The sequence below is a fragment of the Carassius auratus genome, unplaced genomic scaffold, assembly GCF_003368295.1.
Source record: "Carassius auratus strain Wakin unplaced genomic scaffold, ASM336829v1 scaf_tig00215628, whole genome shotgun sequence".
In the NCBI taxonomy this organism is placed as follows: Eukaryota; Metazoa; Chordata; class Actinopteri; order Cypriniformes; family Cyprinidae; genus Carassius; species Carassius auratus.
Window position 1 is genome coordinate 3,095 of NW_020528169.1, and position 18,537 is coordinate 21,631.

The 18,537-nt window shown below is 37.9% G+C and overlaps 1 pseudogene; it reads right to left on the reverse strand.

Moving 5' to 3' along the window:
* Positions 1-529: 529 nt before the first annotated feature.
* The window catches only part of LOC113095112 (palmitoyltransferase ZDHHC5-like), a 28,061-nt pseudogene continuing 10,053 nt past the window's right edge, over positions 530-18,537 (reverse strand).

The following is an 18,537-nucleotide window of genomic DNA, read 5'->3' on the forward strand; positions in this document are numbered from 1 at the left end:
CACAAACAGGCTTTCACAAATTTGTGGATGGACAATTTTTTTTGGTGTATAGTTTTTCTAAATATTTTTATCTATTAAAACATATGCATTAAAAGGGGAAATAAAGTCAAAACTGAATTATAAAGAGTTTATTACCAATGCTCAAACACACACACACCCATACACATATTCACAACCATGTTCCTCACACTGAACTATACAGTTACACGTTCTTATTTCATCCCTCCTTCCCTTCAATCCATCTTTTGATCCAAAATATTTCTATAAGTGTATCATTGGCTTTATACAAGTCAACAAATACATTCTGTCTCCTGATTGGCCAGCTCTGATCTAAAATGTTGAACAACCTCTGACAAGACAGACATTGATTGAAATGAGTCCTGCACAACGTCACAATCTTCTCAAATGCAACAGGTAAGAATTAAATCATTAAAAATAAAAGGCTTTCACTGATTCATAATGACAGCTAACTTCCACTGATTGGTTCAACTGCTGTCCAATCAGAGGGCATGGATATGGTTCCCCATTGTTCTGTGGCATCGTGAGCAGGAAGCTTTAAAATCCTACGTGGAACATGGCTAGACAAGGCCACCAAAGAGATTTGGCTTTCACATATTAACATAAAACAAAATGAAAAAATAAATCAGATCTAAGAGGGCAGCCAATCAATGTTTATAGGATAAAATTTAAAATATGCCCCACATATTGGGCTCCACCATATCAAATGCATTTTTATGCTACGATTAACCCTCTGATTACAGGCTGAGCTCTTTCCAGTTTGTGGCCATCAGCTCTTTATCTCTCTATTTGATTAGATAAAAGTCCACAGAGAACAAATATCAGCCGTTGTAGAAAAAAAAAGGTAAAGAAAAAAGATTTTATCAATAGCCATTTATAAAAGTCATATAAAATAACACTTTATAAATTAAATAAAAACTTCCTTGAATTTCCAAAGCCATTGCTCAGAAAACACTACTTGAACTTGAAAAGGCTGCTGTCATTTAAATAATGCTTTAGTCCATTTCCTTATCTTTTCTACTGTTTTGCTTCACTGGTGCTGATTGGATACGGACGCAACATTGTCGCAAGCCAAACACGGTGGTCTGAAATGTCTACTGAATGCCACAGGTCCTCTTTTGTAAAAATCCACTCGGTGATTAAAAAAAAAAAAAAAAAAAAAAACTTAACACAACTGATCATTTTTTTGTCTATACAGAACAATTTACACATTTATGTTGGATAAAAATCTTTTTTGTCTTAATGTACTGAAATGTTTTCAAGGCAATCTGGTCCTTTGCCATCAAACTGATGCCATCAAACTCGCTCCAGCTCCTTACTGGTGAGGAGTCCTAAAGTCCCACTATATCACGGCTTGAATGACCCCCTGCTCCTCCTCCTCCTCCTCCTCCTCTATGTCATATCGAACCAAAACCTGCTGGTCAAAAAATAACAGCAGAGGACAGAAGTTTTCAGCTCTTTCCAGGAGGCACTAATAAATGTTCACCAAACAGGGTTTTCTCTGCTGTGTCAAAGGAACATGAGTCCATGGCTCCATTCTGGACAACACGGGTCAAACCAGAGTCTTTCTCACACAGAAATCTCATAAGTGGTCCCTCCGACGCCAGTCACCTTCTTCACCCCGCCTCCAGGCTTGTGGGCGGGGCTCTGAGAAGAGCCAGCACTGGAATATGCCTGACCTGGGCGAGTGGACACGCTGGCAGGATGAGAGGGGACGAGGGGGAGGAAGGTTTCGGTTGCCCGTTTGTCCGACTATACCGACTTCATCTGAATCTCGTCCCTAAAGCAGAGAAACAGAGATGTGTCAGAGAAAGACATAGAATATAATCTTCATGAATGTATTTAATTGCCTCTTCCATCAATTTAATGACAAAAACTTTTGAACAGCTGTGCAAGTACTAAAAAAAACTGCATTCTGATCTAAGTTATAATGATTTATATTTTAAACAAAAGCTCTGAAAACAAACATATACATACATACATACATACATATAAATATACACACACAAATCTCAAGGTTTCCACAAAAATATTAAGCAGCACAACTGTTCCCAACATTGATAATAAGAAATGTTTTTGAGCACTGGAGAAGTAGGATGATTCTGTAGAATGCATTCAAACCAAACAAGCCTGAATTATTAAAAATATACAGGTGCTGGTCAAATAATTAGAATATCATCAAAAAGTTTATTTATTTCACTAATTCAATTCAAAAAGTTAAACTTATGTTATATTCATTCATTACACACTGACTGATATATTTTAAATGTTTCTTTTAATTTCGATGTTTATAACTGACGTGCTAGTGCGTGCCAGGGCCAGTCGCGTTTCCACTGTCACTTCCGGGGCTTGATCGTGCCTCGCCGGGGCTTCCTCGGGGCCAACGGCCAGGGTTTTTGGCCTGACGAAAACCTTGGGCCAAAGCGGGCCAGCTGGGGCTAGAGGAGGGATTATGAACAAAGGCGGAGTTTCTCCGTGTCTGGAGAGCGTCAGCGCGGATCATTTCAGAAAGATAACAGCTTTAACAGCAGCATTAAAGACTTTTTAAAATAAGTTGAGCTCAAAACTTACTCTTAGTTAGCAGCAAGTGTTTGAAATAACTTGATCCGATGTGGATTATAATCACTAAACAAGGCATAAATATTTATAAGCGATGTAAAAGACTATGCACGCTAAACATTAACGTTACCATATAGTAAACATGGTAGGCTAAATATGACCGATTGGATAAATCAGACGTCAGCTTCTTATTCTCTATCACAATTGTGTATTTATTAAGTAAAATTTTATCTGTCGTCTCGTTTCAAGAGTTTAGCTCCACGTTGCATATCATCAAAATATAATAATTTTTGTTCGGGAGCTTTTATAAAAATAGCGAGTCTGCACTGCGGATCATTTCAGAAAGATAACAGCTTTAACACCAGTATTAAACACTTTTTTTAAATAAGTCGAGCTCAAAACTCTCTTTCAGTCAGCAGCGAGTGTTTGAAATAACTTCATCCAATGTGGATTATAATCACCATACAAGGCAGAAATATTTATAAGCGATGAAAAAGATATGCACGCTAAACTTAGTACCATAGTAAACATGGTAAAATATGACCGCTTGAAGAAATCAGACGTCGGCTTCTTATTCTCTATCACAATCGTGTATTTATTAAGTAACTTATATTATCTGTCACAAGTCTCGTCGCGAGAGTTTATCTCACGTTGCCTATCATAAAAGAATATAGCCTAATAATGTTTTTTGCTCGGGAGCCTTTATAAAAATAGAGATAATTATCATTCATTCTAAATATGACGGCTACTGTGGCTAATAAACAGAAACAGACTCGACTGAATAAGCATGCTATTTTCATGAGCGTTAAAAATAAATAAATAAAATAGAAATGTGTATTTATGTGTGATTAATTTTGAGTCCTGATAAATTAAATAAATTCTATAGTTAAAACATCGATGCTTTTGAATTTGAATATATAACAAAGCATGCAAACAAACGGCCTCTTTTATCATGTTTGTTTTGTGATCGCGCATGTTCCAGTGACTTATTTTTTAGTTTTCTGATAACTTCTCTTTGTTGGTGAAATTTTGAGGTTGCATGACGTTGTTCTGAGAGGCGTGTAAAGGGCATGTTTTAGTGACATGCAGCGGTGCTTCAGGCTCCACTGTGGAAACCCTGCGCTATTCTGGCCTCGGTGCTACTGGCCCGGGCTATGAGCCCCGCCCGGCCCGCTTTAAGCCCTGGCACGCACTGGCCCGACAGTGGAAATGTGGCTATTGACACCTTGCACAAGGAGGCCAAGACACAAAAGGTCATTTCAAAAGAGGCTGGCTGTTCACAGAGCTCTGTGTCCAAGCACATTAATAGAGGGGCGAAGGGAAGGAAAAGATGTGATAGAAAAAGGTGTACAAGCAATAGTGATAACCGCACCCTGGCAGAGGATTGTGAAACCTAACTCATTCAAAAATGTGGGAGAGATTCACAAAGAGTGAAATAAAATCAACTTTTTGATGATATTCTAATTATATGACCAGCACCTGTATAGGGTCAATAATAAAGTGGTGTGAAATGTGCAATTGTGTGTAGTCATGAATGTTTCACACCCACAGTTAAACAAATAAAGCATCATAATATAACCAAAAAACAAGTCACAACAAACACTAAATAACTGCAATATGATAACTGATAATATATAAATCACAATTTGCTTATTATGTCAGATTCACTTCCTGTGATAGGATACAGATGTTAGTTAAGACGCCTCCCAGAGCAGACATCAGTTCAGAAAGCAAAGTGCAAAAAGCAATGAATGAAGTTTATCCAGAAAGGCAAATTCAGCCTTCCCTGCCAGTAAATTTCAATTGCTCTGCCACACTATTTGGAAAGGACACATTTTCTTAAGCACAGAAGCATTGCAGGTTTATTCTAACTATCAGCTCAGCTTCATGCCACTGAAGTGACCGTTAATGAGGAGCGATCATTGCTTGGCCCTTGGTTTGTTTCCAAATAACAATGTATACATGTCAAATTAAAATATAAAGCGGTTATGACTGAATGCGTTTCATTTTGTTCTCTCCTTAATTCTAAGCAACGATGTTTCCTGTATAGAAGATTTATTCTCTGCTGCTTAGTGAAGGCCAGGTTGATTTAGTTTTAGTTTCAAACAGCTGACTAATAGCTTGAAGCAAAGCAGGCTTTCCAGAACCCTAAATGAGCACAGTGGTGAAGTTTTCTCTTTCTCAGATCTATCCATTTAGTCATTTTGCCAGTGATTAAAATTGATCTGTTTTGTTTACTTTAGAGTAAACAATATTCAGTTTATCTACCTAGGTCGCCATAGTAACAACTTAATTAGGAGCATGATGTCTGGAGACTTTACAAACATAGTTTCCACCCTGTCTCTGCACATAGACAAGGGCTTTATTTGATTCTGTTCATGTTTACGGTGACATCATGATATGGCACTGACACGACTAGGGAACATTAATAAATTTGCCACAACAGAAGCATTACTACATTTTTTGCATTCATGCAGAAGTCTGACCCTATCCTCAATTAAGAAGAAAAACTACCTGAAATCAGACCTGATTATTCAGAATAATTATTGTATAAATGAAATAATATTTATTGTATTTTTTTATGCTTGGATGAACAAAGCCTTTGAATTATGTAATAGTTGACTGGACATTTAAAATGAAATGGTTAGAGAATGTTTTAAATTAAATCAGTAATACTTAAATACCATTTTATTTACTTTTTCATGTAGATTTTTAAGTTTTTTTTAATGTTTTACGAATGTTGTAAAATTGATTAAATAAATACAGTACAGACCAAAAGTTTTGAAACATTACAATTTTTTTATGTTTTTGAAAGAAGTTTCTTCTGCTCATCAAGCCTGCATTTATTTGATCAAAAATACAGAAAAAAATGTAATATTGTTATATATTATTACAATTTAAAATCATTGTTTTTAAATGTATTATACTTTAAATTATCATTTAATTCTGTGATGCAAAGCTGAATTTGTAGGATCATTATCACATGATCCTTTAGAAATCATTCTAATATGATGATTAATTATCAAAGTTGGAAACAGTTCTGCTGCTTAATATTTTTTCAGAACATGTGATACTTTTTTAGGATACTTTGATGAATAAAAAGTAAAAATATTTAGTAATAACAATATAAACTACTGGTCAGTAATTTGGGGTCAGTAATTTTCTTTCTTTTTCTTTCTTTTTAAAAAAAAATAAAATCAATACTTTTATTCAGCAAGGATGTGTTAAATTGATAAAAAGTGATATTAAAGAAAATATATTATTAGAATATATGTTATTATAATTTGTTTTATTTATTTTGATTAAATGCAGTACTTTTTAACCTTTTATTCATGAAATATATTAGACAGCAGAACGGTTTCCAACACTCATAATAAATCAGAATATTAGAATGATTTCTAAATGATCATGTGATAGACTGGATGTCACATGTGACACTGAAGGCTGGATTAATGATGCTGAAAATTCAGCTTTGCATCATAGGAATATATATATATATATATATTTTTTTTTTTTTTTTTTGAAGTATATTCAGATAGAGAACTATTATTTTAAGTTGTAATAATATTTCACAATATTACTGTTTTGTCTGTATTTTTGATCAAATAAATACAGGCTTGATGAACAGAAGAAACAGCTTTCAAAAACATGAAAAATATTAATGTTTCCAATCTTTTGGTCTGTACTGTACATAAAATAAAAAAATAATAGTAACAATATTAATAATGAAATTTACAATCTAAATAAAGATTGGACATAATAAATTATATAGTCCCTGAACTTAATTTTTTTTAAGATAATAGATTTTTCTGCTGTTTTAATAATTTGACAATTATGATTCACAATGTTTAACACAATGACATCAATCAGCAGAAAGCAACAGATGATCACAGATGAAAGCATAAAATCACTGGCAAGTCGCCTTGATAAAATGAGTTTAGACTGATGGGAAAAAGCAGAAGGAAGAAAGAAGTGAAAGAGGTACACTCACAGGAGTCTGGGAGGAGGAGGAGGAAGAGTAGGAGGAAGGAGGCAGCAGGCTGCGCAGAGCTTCGTAAGGTTGATGGGGAGGTACTCACTTTGGCGCCTGTATGCCCCCTCCCCCGACCGAGGCCGAGGCTTTGCGGACCAGGCGGTACTGCATCTCTGCAGCGGCAGCGCTAGAGTAAGACAGAGACTTCCCCAGCGGCGGAGGGTGTGGCGAGTGTGGCGGGTGAGCGCTGGGCGGCAGGGACGTGTCAGTGGAGCGCGTGCGGTACGGATATGAGGGCTGAGGCGGGCCCGAGTCAGAGAGCAGCGGAGGTCGAGAGAAGCGGGGCGGCCGATGGTGATGGTGATGATGGTGGTGGTGGTGCTGATGCTGAGAGTCGTGCAGCAGGCGTTCCCGCTCGCGTTCAGGTGGAGCGGGCGGAGAAGTGGTGGAGCCACGTAGATAGCCAGTGTGCTGCGGTGAGGCGAGGAGGGCAGCGCTGGAGGCAGACGGCTGGTGGAGCTCCGTCTCCCGCTGCTGGGCGATCTGTGCTGACAGGAAAGGTGAACTGTATCCAACTACAGGCGTGCGCGGTCGGCCTGGTGACATCTCAGGTGCTGCCGACTCAAATTCTGGGATTTCGGACGATGTGAGCAGGCTATCGTATGACAGACTGCCGTTCCGAGGAGCTGGCGGTGGCGTCTGATTGGCTAAGCTCTTGTAGCTTGTGGAGGTTGTGGCTTCAGATGGAGGGGCATTGTGGGAAGAGCGAACACTGGAGGACCGCGAGGACCGTGGGGCCCCTCCGGCGAGAACTGTGGGATCAGAGAAGGAGGGATACGAACGCCCTCCTAGGGAGTATCCAGCGATCCCAGAGCCTGGAGGTCCTCCAGGACCCCCAGGTGTTCGCTCTGGCCCTCTTCGCTCCACTCCACCTCCCTCGTTCCCATCCAGACTGGGCTCAGAGCGATAGCCTGGCTGCTGACTGGACTGGAGGAGAGAGGAAGAGGACTCTTTAAGACTGTCCCCACGACTCATCTACAGAGAGAGCGAGAGAGAGACAGCAGGCAGAAGAGTTTATGCAGTTTCAAAGGAAATCTGAAAGCTAAATTCAAAGGGATGATGTCAAGGACAAAACCCTTGGGGTAAGGATCTTGTGGGCCACTGGGGACAGATGATTTAGGGAAAGCGCTTTCTATAGCTATAATAAAAAGCCAGCATTGAGACGGACAGAGAGCTAAGCTTGGAAAGGCAGGGAACAAACTTAGAAACACTAAAAGGCAGAGTGTCAATTTTGCTTTTTGTTTCAACGTTAAAAATCTAAAGACCACAACATCCATCTTTTCTTGCCTTGTGGTCTCTTTTGGCAGGGGATAAAAATCATTGGGGCCTCATGTACAAAAAGCTAGCTACAAGCAAGCATGACATTTACCCTGTTTGGCTTCTTAGCCTAAAATTGTAGCTTTGATTGTAGCCAACTGAGTGACTGTGCATAATTCATCCATTTAACTTGCAGGTACTTTTTTAGCTCTCCTCATGAATACCTAGTTTGTTTCACTACTAAATGATTTAACCAAAAACTGAACATTGTATATGTGATTTTACATCCTACCAGGCTGATAAAAGTCCAGTGCCTGTGATTTTCAAAGGATATCTTGTGATTTGCAATATTACTGTATGTGTAGTATTGACACAATATTAATATATATATATTTTTTTACATATCACAGATACTGGTGTATTGCTATTAAAAAGGAAGATAATTGTTCAATACAGACTTAAACCCAAGCCTGACCTACAGTTATAAATACTATTTAAAACTAAACCTTGTGTAAACACTTCCATAATGGAAACTCAGTAAACTTTTGTACATGAGGCCTCAGGTCTTTCAGAATCAATCAAAATCACATGAAATGGTGCATTTCACATCTAATATATCCTAATCCAGCATCATAGGGCCAAAACAGGCACACACCACAGCTATAACCAGCAAATTGTATTTCACAGCCCCTCTGTATGGGCTTTAGGCTTTATTAACATTACAAGCATTATAATGCAATTATAACCCTTAATCTTTCAAGTTATAGAAATGAAGTAACTGCAATAAGCTGCATATAAAAATTAATGCATATGGACCGTGGAAAAGACGGACACTAGAGAAAGGAGATGATCACTGGCACATAATAAAACAATAACACACACAGACACTCAGAAAAAGTAGTACAGTGTAAACTTACTGATACTGTTCAACTGAAAGCCACTGAGTCAACCAAATTGGAGGAGGGAAAACAATTTAATGGATTGAACAAAACGTTAGAGAAAAAAAAGACTTAAAAGTATGTGGCATAAAGGAAATAATAATTACAGTCATGCAAAAGAATGTAAATGATATCAAATTAAATGCTGTGAATAGATATAGATTGTGAATGAACACACAGACCTCTATACTTTGGATAAACAACACGTAAATCAACAGAGAAAAGTTACCTGGTTGGCGTAGGCATGTGTGAGGGCAGTGTGGTTCTTGCCCGGGCTGCTGTATGTGGGCCTGTACTTGAACATGGTGGGGGTGGGCGGGGCTTTATTCAACAGACTACTCTCTGCAAACAAAGAACAGAAGATTAGATTCAGAGTTGTAAATACATCTGAGGAATGTAAAGGTGAATTAAGCTGACACAGCACTGCAACAGGTAATCACAATCTTAAGACCGGTTCACACCGTACTATAAACTACAACTATAAAGTTTTGATAATCATTCTAAATCGAAGAAAACAAAAATTTTCACTTTTTTTGATTTTTGATTTTAATTTAGATTTTAGATTTTAATGCACTGGATTGCACACAAGAGAACTGCAGTGCTTGCTTATAATAAATAAAACATTAATGTGCTTTGGTGTAGACGCTAATATAGTTATTATAGTTCAATTCACAGTTATCATTCTTAGTGTGATCAGGCCTTTATACTTCATTCATCTACAGATGTTCATAAATGGCATTTGCAAAGAAACATATGCAAAGAAGACAAGACCGATCAAAAAGCATGTAAGTATTATGATGACATCACTGCTGTTATATTTTGAAAGCTTGAATAAACAGGAGCAAAAAGGAGCTATGTATGTTTGTGAGAATCAGAATGCTGCTGTAGTTTGCTCTAACCCTCAGAGTGTCCGGCAGGTCCTCGGGACAGCCCAGGGTATCTGAGCTCTGGTTTAGGTGGAGGTGGAGGTGGAGGCTCGGCGTCAGCAGACTGACTCTCCATCAAACTGCTCTTAGACTGAAAGAGTGCAAAAGAGAGGATGAAACACAAGTGGTTAATTAAACAAAGAAATAGACAAAACAGCGGACTAAAGGTATTTTCTGACTCGAATACAATGTCCGATAGAAAAAAACACTCATCATGACTCCTCAATGCCAAAGTCAATGCCAAAAAAATTACACTGTTGACGTTACAGTGCCTGAACCGGCAAACTGTGCGAAAGAGCTGCACATTGTTATTCTGGTCAGGTACTGAAATATGCTGAATTATTTATTTTTGTTCTACATTTTTAGTACTTGTTTAGCTTTGGTTTACCATGCTAGGGTTGTGTGATAAATCATTCGGGTTTTTGCTTTTTAGAGAAGTTTCTTGTACCAGTTGTTTTCATGTAAAGAATATTATTATTATCATATAAATAAAAACAATCAGGAAACTAGCTGAGATCAAATAAAGCACGCAATTTGCATTCTCTTGATTGGTGATGTGAGATGAATTCTTAATCATGACTATGATTTGAGCAAAGCAATTGTGATTATCAGATGAACCATTATTGTGGAAGTCCTATACCACGCAACCCTATTTGTCACAGACCAACAGGTTGCTGGGTGTGGCCACATGAACACACTTTAGGCTCTTTCTCAGGCTTTGGACCATTTGGCGTGCCAACTTTCCATGAGTAACTGGTAACAGCAGACACACCTCTGTTATAATTTGAACTAGGGCAATAGTATCATGGCAGAGGATGCCAAAAGATTCAGCAACCTTATCAGAGGGATAAGACCAGGACTTCTGAAGATAATGGAAGAAAAGTGAATGAACATTTCCAATAATCAGTTCCTTCCTTCCATTTCTGCACAGTGGTGTACATTTATCCAGCAGCTCTCTGCCACACTGTACTTCCTTCCTCCCTCTCACTATCAGTGCTTATAACTCAGCGAGCTACAAGCGGAGCCTTTCACTTTAGAAACCATTAAATGCAGAAATCCATTTATTGCCAGAAGATAGACTACCTTTCTTATAACTCCCGGTTGCATTGTTGAAAAATGTCAAAAGCATGTAATGAAGTGCTCCAAACTGGTAGAAACTAAGTTCATGTATTCTTAAAGAACATAAATCATTTCAGAGCACAACCTTTCATTATGGAATAAGAAAGTATTTTTGACAGTTTAAAAGCCAGTCTACATTTCAGCAATATTAATGCAAGCCTGTCTGTTTCAGCCGTCCTCAATCAGATGGTAAATGGCACAAACAGATATTTTTTGAGCTTCGTCTGCCAGAAAGGGGAATTGGAGCCAGTTGCTTCCAAAATAGTCTAAAGCACTCCCTGACCTAGGGATTTTGGCTCCAACGGGAACGTCTGCATCTCAGTGGCAAATGTAACGCTCTCAGTCTCATTTAAACATTTAAAGTCATGAATTTCTAGTTACCAGATAAGGGTTTTATAAATTAATCCAATTCAGAATGACTTCATAATGACTCATTAAGGATAATTTGTGAATCACTGAACAATTTATCAGAAAGAACAGACTCTGCACACAAAAACACAAGAGTAATATCTACAATTTCTTTAATTTCCTTGGCTTTTCTCTGGCCTGGAAAATACAAATTCAAAAATCCCTGATGTTTCATACCAGTTAAGAGACTGTTCTTCCAAAAGGAGAAGGATGGAGTGAAGCCTTAAGAGCACTTAAGAAAATAAGTAAAAATACTTTATTTCCTTACCCGGTGAAGGTCTCCTTGGATTCCGTTGTCGAGCACCTTGGCTGCCAGCTGAGCCTCAGTAAGCTGCGGTCGGAGGAAAGGAGGCTGAACAGACACTGTCTGAGCTTTCCTCTTTCTACCAAGATACCTGAGAGATCAGAATACAACACTGTGTAAAAACCTCAATAAGAAAATACAACATATAGGTCAAAGTTGTGAATGTAGGAGAAAACGTACCTGGGTGCCTGTGAGCTGCACAGAACGTGTGAAACGTTCCTCAAGCAGCCGTTTGTGAAGGGGTTCACACCTCCCCGGAACTTCCCTGTTACCTACAAACACAGAGTTGACCATTAAACAATAACGTTACTAGTTACTTTATTAGCGATTTGTCATAAAACATTTGAAAACAATAGAAAAAAGATGAAATGAGGCAGGAAAGAAGATTAGTGAAAGACAATAAGATACAAAAGTGTGCACATGTGGTTGACACAAAGAGGAGGAGAGATGGGCAGAAACTGGTTTGGGAAGAGGATTAAGATGAGATTACTATCTAAAGAAGAAGGGCTGAGAGAAGGTCATATTATGTAGGATTATAAAACTGCTTAATATGGATTTTAATCCCAGTTGACCAACAACAACATGGTTATTGACAGGAAAACAAACACAAAAGAAGATTATGATTGTGCATGTCACAACCTGCTCATTGGTGGTCCTGCCTCTTGCCACCAGAACGACATGGAAACCAGTGAGACCTGCCACTGGGATGAAGAAAAGCCCAGCGACACACATGACAGCCATACTGATAAAGGGTCAAGGAGGAAACTGTAAACTTTCATACAAATCACTTCTCAAGTTCAGATCTCACTGTTGCACAGTCTGAATTTTTAGCCAAAGGTTTTGGAGTGAGCACACATAAACTGAAACAATTGTTTGAGGATACGTGACAGCCGAATGCACTCGGTCCAGCTGCTGGGTGTGGTAGAGAATGAAAAGCAGGCCGAAGCCAAATACGCCCATTATGTGAGCCGTCAAAGAGAGCAAGAACAGGAAGAAGTAACGGTAGTTCCTCCGGCCGATGCAGTTGTTGACCCACGGACAGTGATGATCAAAATCCTGCAAGGAGAGAAGAGGCAAGTTGCATGTGTGTGTGTGAGTCATAATGGTGAAAAAGAGAGAGAGAGAAAAACTTAAGGCTGTCCAAAGCAAGCTCACTTCTCTACTCTACTCAATTAACACAAATTGATCAAGGACTGTAAATGTTATGGAATTCATTTGTTTCGTCAATACACATACTGAAGTCACATCTAAACACAATCACTGGAATAAGGTGTGTGTTGTGTGTGTGAGTGTGTTTACCTCCACACAGTTGTCGCACACGGAGCAGTGTGAGCAACGTGGGGGTCTGTAGAAACGGCAAGTAGAGCACCACTTCATCCGCACTTGAATGCCTCGAATCTCCACAGTCTTATAAAGAGGAGCTCGGAAATCATCCTCTTTATCCTCATCTTCCTCAGCTACAACACACACACACACACACACACAGTTTAACAAGCCTTCCTCTGTGGATCAAATTACAGTGGTGCTTTATTAAACTCCTGCTTAAAAGTCAACAAACCATGTTTACTCTATAACCATTGTGCTCTTTAACACGCATCTTCTTGTGCACAATTCATTAGTTCATGTTACTCCAAATGAATGAAATCGGTCTTTATAATATTTCATTATAATGCAATAAAATAAACAGCTTTTTTCGAGTGACGTCACCTAGGCCACACAAAGAGAAGAACTAATAGCCAATTAATATACAGCAGTTTTCCCCTTGTTGAATATTACATTTCACTCATAAATCTTAGGAAAGAGAAATGGACTGGGAGTGCATTTTCATGTTGACTTTAATACAGTGTTCTGTAGTACTGATTAACACTTAATATTATATATTTATTATTTTTTTGGAGCTTAAACTTCAACTTATTTTAGTTAGTTTGCAATGCAAAATTTATAATCTTTGTTAAAAAAATTTATTCAATAAGCTCTTCATCTAATATACATATTTTATTTCTATTCAAAATATTAGAAATCCTTTTTGCTCATTTTAGTTAATAAAAACACTGCTTTAAGGTTCATTCAGCTGATGTTTAGTACATCAAGGTCAGTTAAATAAAAAAAAAAAATATATATATTTATATATATATATCTTATTCATCGACTGAAATACAGTCTGAAGAATAGACTAAATGAAGAAGAGGTGAAAAACATTAAGTGGTTAATATATAAAGTGGTTTGTTTTTCCAATAAGACGTTTTTTCCACACATTCTACTGCAGCTGTATACTCACACACACACAGACAGACACATCACATGCAGATTTCTTTACTACCTCTAGGGAAGATGCCAGGATCCATAAAGGTGGCCATACAGAAGTTGGCCAGAACAAACAGAAACATAATGCCATTGTAGATTGGCACAGCGACAGAAAACTGCTCTGAAAGCCAAGGGCACCTGTGAGAAAAAGAGGCATGAATGAGACTGAAATCACACACTTCATGTATGCTTTTACATATCTTTGTCAAGTCTGTTTAACCGTCCTAATTTAGGAAAAGAGCTGGTTGCCAAGGGAACACACGACTGATAATGTTTTAGCCACATTCTTACAATAAGCAATATAGATGGACAAATAACCATTTCTCCTGGGAGAGGGTACCACAAAACATACGATGTGTGAGAGCACAAAAACACCCAGAAGAGAGAGAATAAAAAGGGAAGTGGCACTTTATGACAGATGCTGTCCTATTTTCATTGGCTTTCAGGGTTTAATTTGAGGGGTTGGTGAGAAGAGACGGATCAGAGGGGGCAAATGACAAGAATGAACAGACGTGACACAGCATCTGACTTAAGCCCCCCAGATTTCCTCTTGTGTGCCAACTGGAAGGGACATGTTTTTTTGGCACAGTGACGATTTCATGTTCCCGTTATATTTACAGGTCACAAGTTGCAGAATACAGGCCAAAAGAAGTTCTCAATTTCATTAAATGAAAACAACGCTGACTGCACTTGAAACGCTGCATAAACACACCGTCCTCATGTATCATTAAGGGATTCATCATTGAGACCTTTTGTTTATGCAACCATGCAATAACATCAACATCATGTCCATTTCAGTGTCAATACGTCAATCTACTAATGTCGTCTAGTCTAGTGTACTCTTAACTGTAAGTAGTATTGGCAGGAAGGCGACTCCTAAGACCAGAAATCCTTTTTGGATTTACATCAGTGATAGATAAATCCTAAGTGGAAAAATCTTTTATATTACTTCATGTAAGAAATGAAGTACAAGTACAAAAAGATTGTAGAATAAAAAAGATTATTCTAGTTATTTTAACACCGAGACTAGAACAATCTCAGATGTGGCTCATTTAATGATAAAAAGGCCGGCGTTAAAATACTGTCCTACCTTGCAATTACACATACTGTAATCATCACCAGACAAGTTATTTTGTAAAGTAAAATAATGGAATCCTGTGCACTTGAGTCGTTTTATACAGGATTCTATTGAAATTCATCTGAAATTACTCTGGTATAGCGGTGTTAAATGATAACATAGCAAAGGCACATTAAAAAGGACATGAATGGTTTTTAGTCATTTTTTTTCTAAATGTTGAAATAAGAACGAGAAGCGTATGCTGTCACCTCTCATCCCTCTATGAACATCTTTTGTTCAAACTAATTGTTCCTTCATTAAATATTAATTCATTTTACAGATATACTTGAACAGTAACAATATATGCAAACTCACAATGCAAAGCTTTTATAAAATGTCAGTAGTTTACTGCCTGCACATAAACACTATAATCTACAGCGTCGGCCTGATGTTTACACTCATATGCAATAAAGATAGCATTCAAATGTTACACCCATTTTATCCAAAATAGTTTTCACCTAGCTTGTGTGCACAGTTTTACTGTGAGCAAGCGAACACACACACAGACTGCTGTGTTGTAGAGAATAAGACTTAATCTTAATGTACCGTGCCAGCAAAAATCAGTTCCAGGTGGAATAATTTGGTGCTTCTAAATGAGCTGTAGGCAAAAACCTGCCATTACTCACTCCAGAGCGCATCAATACACCTTTGATCACTGTTATTTACCAGAACATGTTGACTCATCCATCATAAAGGATTGCAGCAATCAGTGTTAGTAAACGTGTCTGTGTACTCACGTGAAGCAGAAGAAGAGGGTGGTTGCTCCGACCAAGAAGGCTGTTGCCGCAGAGACTGGCACGTAGCGACTAGGCCGGAGAGGTCTGGATGGAGCAGTGGGGTGGGGTGGAGAAGTGGGTCCAGACACACCCCCACTCATGCTGCCGCTCGGCATCACCCAGGGGGCAGGATGGCAGCGTGCTCCGGAAAATTATCCGTTTGGAAGTGTGTTGGTGTTGTCAAGACAGCACAAATGCAAAGATAGACTAGCGGAGAAGTAGCTGTCCTTTCAGCATTATACAAAGAGGCCACAAGATGAGCATTGTTGCAAAAACACACAAAAAACGAATTTTCTAAGTTGAAAATGATAATAAAATAATTTAAAAAAATGAAGTAAACTGAAGAAATTTGGATTTTTAACAAATTGAGTTAAGTTTCTGATATTTAAACACTTATAAATTATTAAAGCATTTAACAAAATAAAAAGAAATGCTCAAAATCTTTAAATTTTAAGTATTTTGGGGTCATTTAAAACAATAAAAAAAACATTTAATTTCAAAAGGCTGTAAAAATAATAATCAATTGGGTTCAATCAGTTCTTTAGTGGTGTTTTAAAAATGTATTTTAAAAATTTGGTGTTACTGTATAAAATAAGAGGTAAGAGGAGAACAATGGGTATGAATTAGCTTTTTTTTTTTCTTTTTTTTTTAGATAACAAATATTTTAAATATATATTTCAGTTTGATGTGTTGATAAGCAGCACTGTATTCTATTAATGTTCTGGAGTTTTTCTGCTGTGGACTGGGAGTTGAAAAAACAAAGACCAAAACAGATTAAAAAAAAAAAAAGAAAAAAAAATATGAAACCGCAAAAGACAAAAAGAGGGACAGGAGGATTTTTCTCAGTTTTGGTGTAGTTCAGTTTTGAAGGGGGCAACAACAATGAAGGAACCAACCGTTAACAATTTCCCCCCACCATCCTCACTCAAAAAATATAAAAATGTCTTTCCTTCATTTCAACCAACAAGTGTGCTACAATGCACCTTAAATAATGGAACCTCACGTGTCACTCTCCAGAGTCGAAGCATTGCTAATCCACAGTTTCGTTTCGAAGGACAGGCCAGTATCTTCCCAAATAAGCAGGCTTACACCTGCATGGCTGATTAGATCAAATTTTCGCTTTTTGAGTCAAGGTGCATTAATGAGAGGAATGCTCCAGCTAAAACACCTCTCTTGATGGAGCTTGCACAGAGACAAAAAAAAAAAAAAAAACAGGTGAAAGAGCAGCGCTTAGCTTACACACACCTCAAAACTCCTGGGAACCGATCCAGGTCAGTGGAGCGATTCCGAAAAAGAAGACTTTGGAGCTCAGAGGAATCCTGGGATTCACAGGTGAGTATGTGAAGATTGAAGGAGGATGAGGTCAAACAGAAAACAATGGACAAGAGTTCAACTTCTCCCTTGGGACACTTCAGAGACTTCCTTGAATGTGTACGTGTGAGTTTATCAGGCCCAGCTGACGTCTATTAGCAGATGAGAAGGCATTACATAAGGAGCTCAGGGGGACGCGGCCTCAGGGGAGTGCCTTGAGCCATGCCTGCGCTTTCTTCTCTGACACTGTGAAGTTCTCTCGTCTTTAGCTGACCATACGCGCACTCAAACACAGAGTATCCACACACTCAGCCAATGTTGGGGCCTTCCAGTGGGTGTGCTGGAGAGAATGGAAATAAACTCCACCTGAAAAGAACAAAAGAGGGAAAAAAAATGAATTCTGAGCCAAAAAAAGGCTTGAGCAGCAACTTTTAAATGGTAGGGCTGACACAAACTACAAATATATAAAGCATTCTGTGAGTTGTACACTACAAATAATCATTCTACTATGCTATTTTGGTGCTCATACTAGAGCACAACTGTAAATAATGATTCTCTTAACAATGCTGGAACAGCTTTTGATGTTTAATATTTTTGCAGAAACCACAATCTATTTTCTCAGCATTCTTATTTAATATTATGTTCAAATAAAACAGCATTTATTTAAAAAACTAAACTTTGGTAACATTCTACATTTCTTTAATACCACTTTTAATCAATGAATTAATTGCTGAAGGAAAAAAAAAGCTATTATTAGTGCAAACCTGACATCACAGGACAGCCTGGGGAAGAACTCTTTCATTGACACTAAACCAAAGGGGAGAAAACCCCAGACCTTAATTACAGAGACATCTGTAGGGCAATACCTAACCTGTTTCTTTTCTTCACAAAACACACACTGAAATGACATCACATAAGCTTTCACTATCAAATGTTATGCAAACAAAGGTGATGTCTGAATGTTTGCAAAGCCTCAAGGCTTTCTGACATTGAGCACACATTAGGGCTGGGTATTGCTAACTACATCACCAAACAAAGAATGTACACAGTGATACTATCAGAGTTGAACTGCGAACCTGCACACATTTGTATTTGATAAAAGTTAATTCTGCCAACTTTCAACATATAGATGCTTTCACAAACACAAATGCTTTTTTTAAATCATGGGGTTCTCTATTATCTGTAAAATTAATTTATCCAGTCTACAGTGTGTATTAAAAAATACACAACAGAGAGGTGATACTGCAAGAGGAGACTGAAAATAAAGGAGAAAGATGTTAAAGCAACAGCCGTTAGGTGACAGCTGACAGATGTCCTCATTAATTAGTAAATAAAGGGGTGAAGGTGCAATTCAATACAGTAACTAACTCCTCCAGGAAGAGTCTACCATTACGGTCTAATCTAAAAAACATAAATAAATATATCTGTCACCAATACTCAGAAGATATCATGCAAGTAATTTTTACT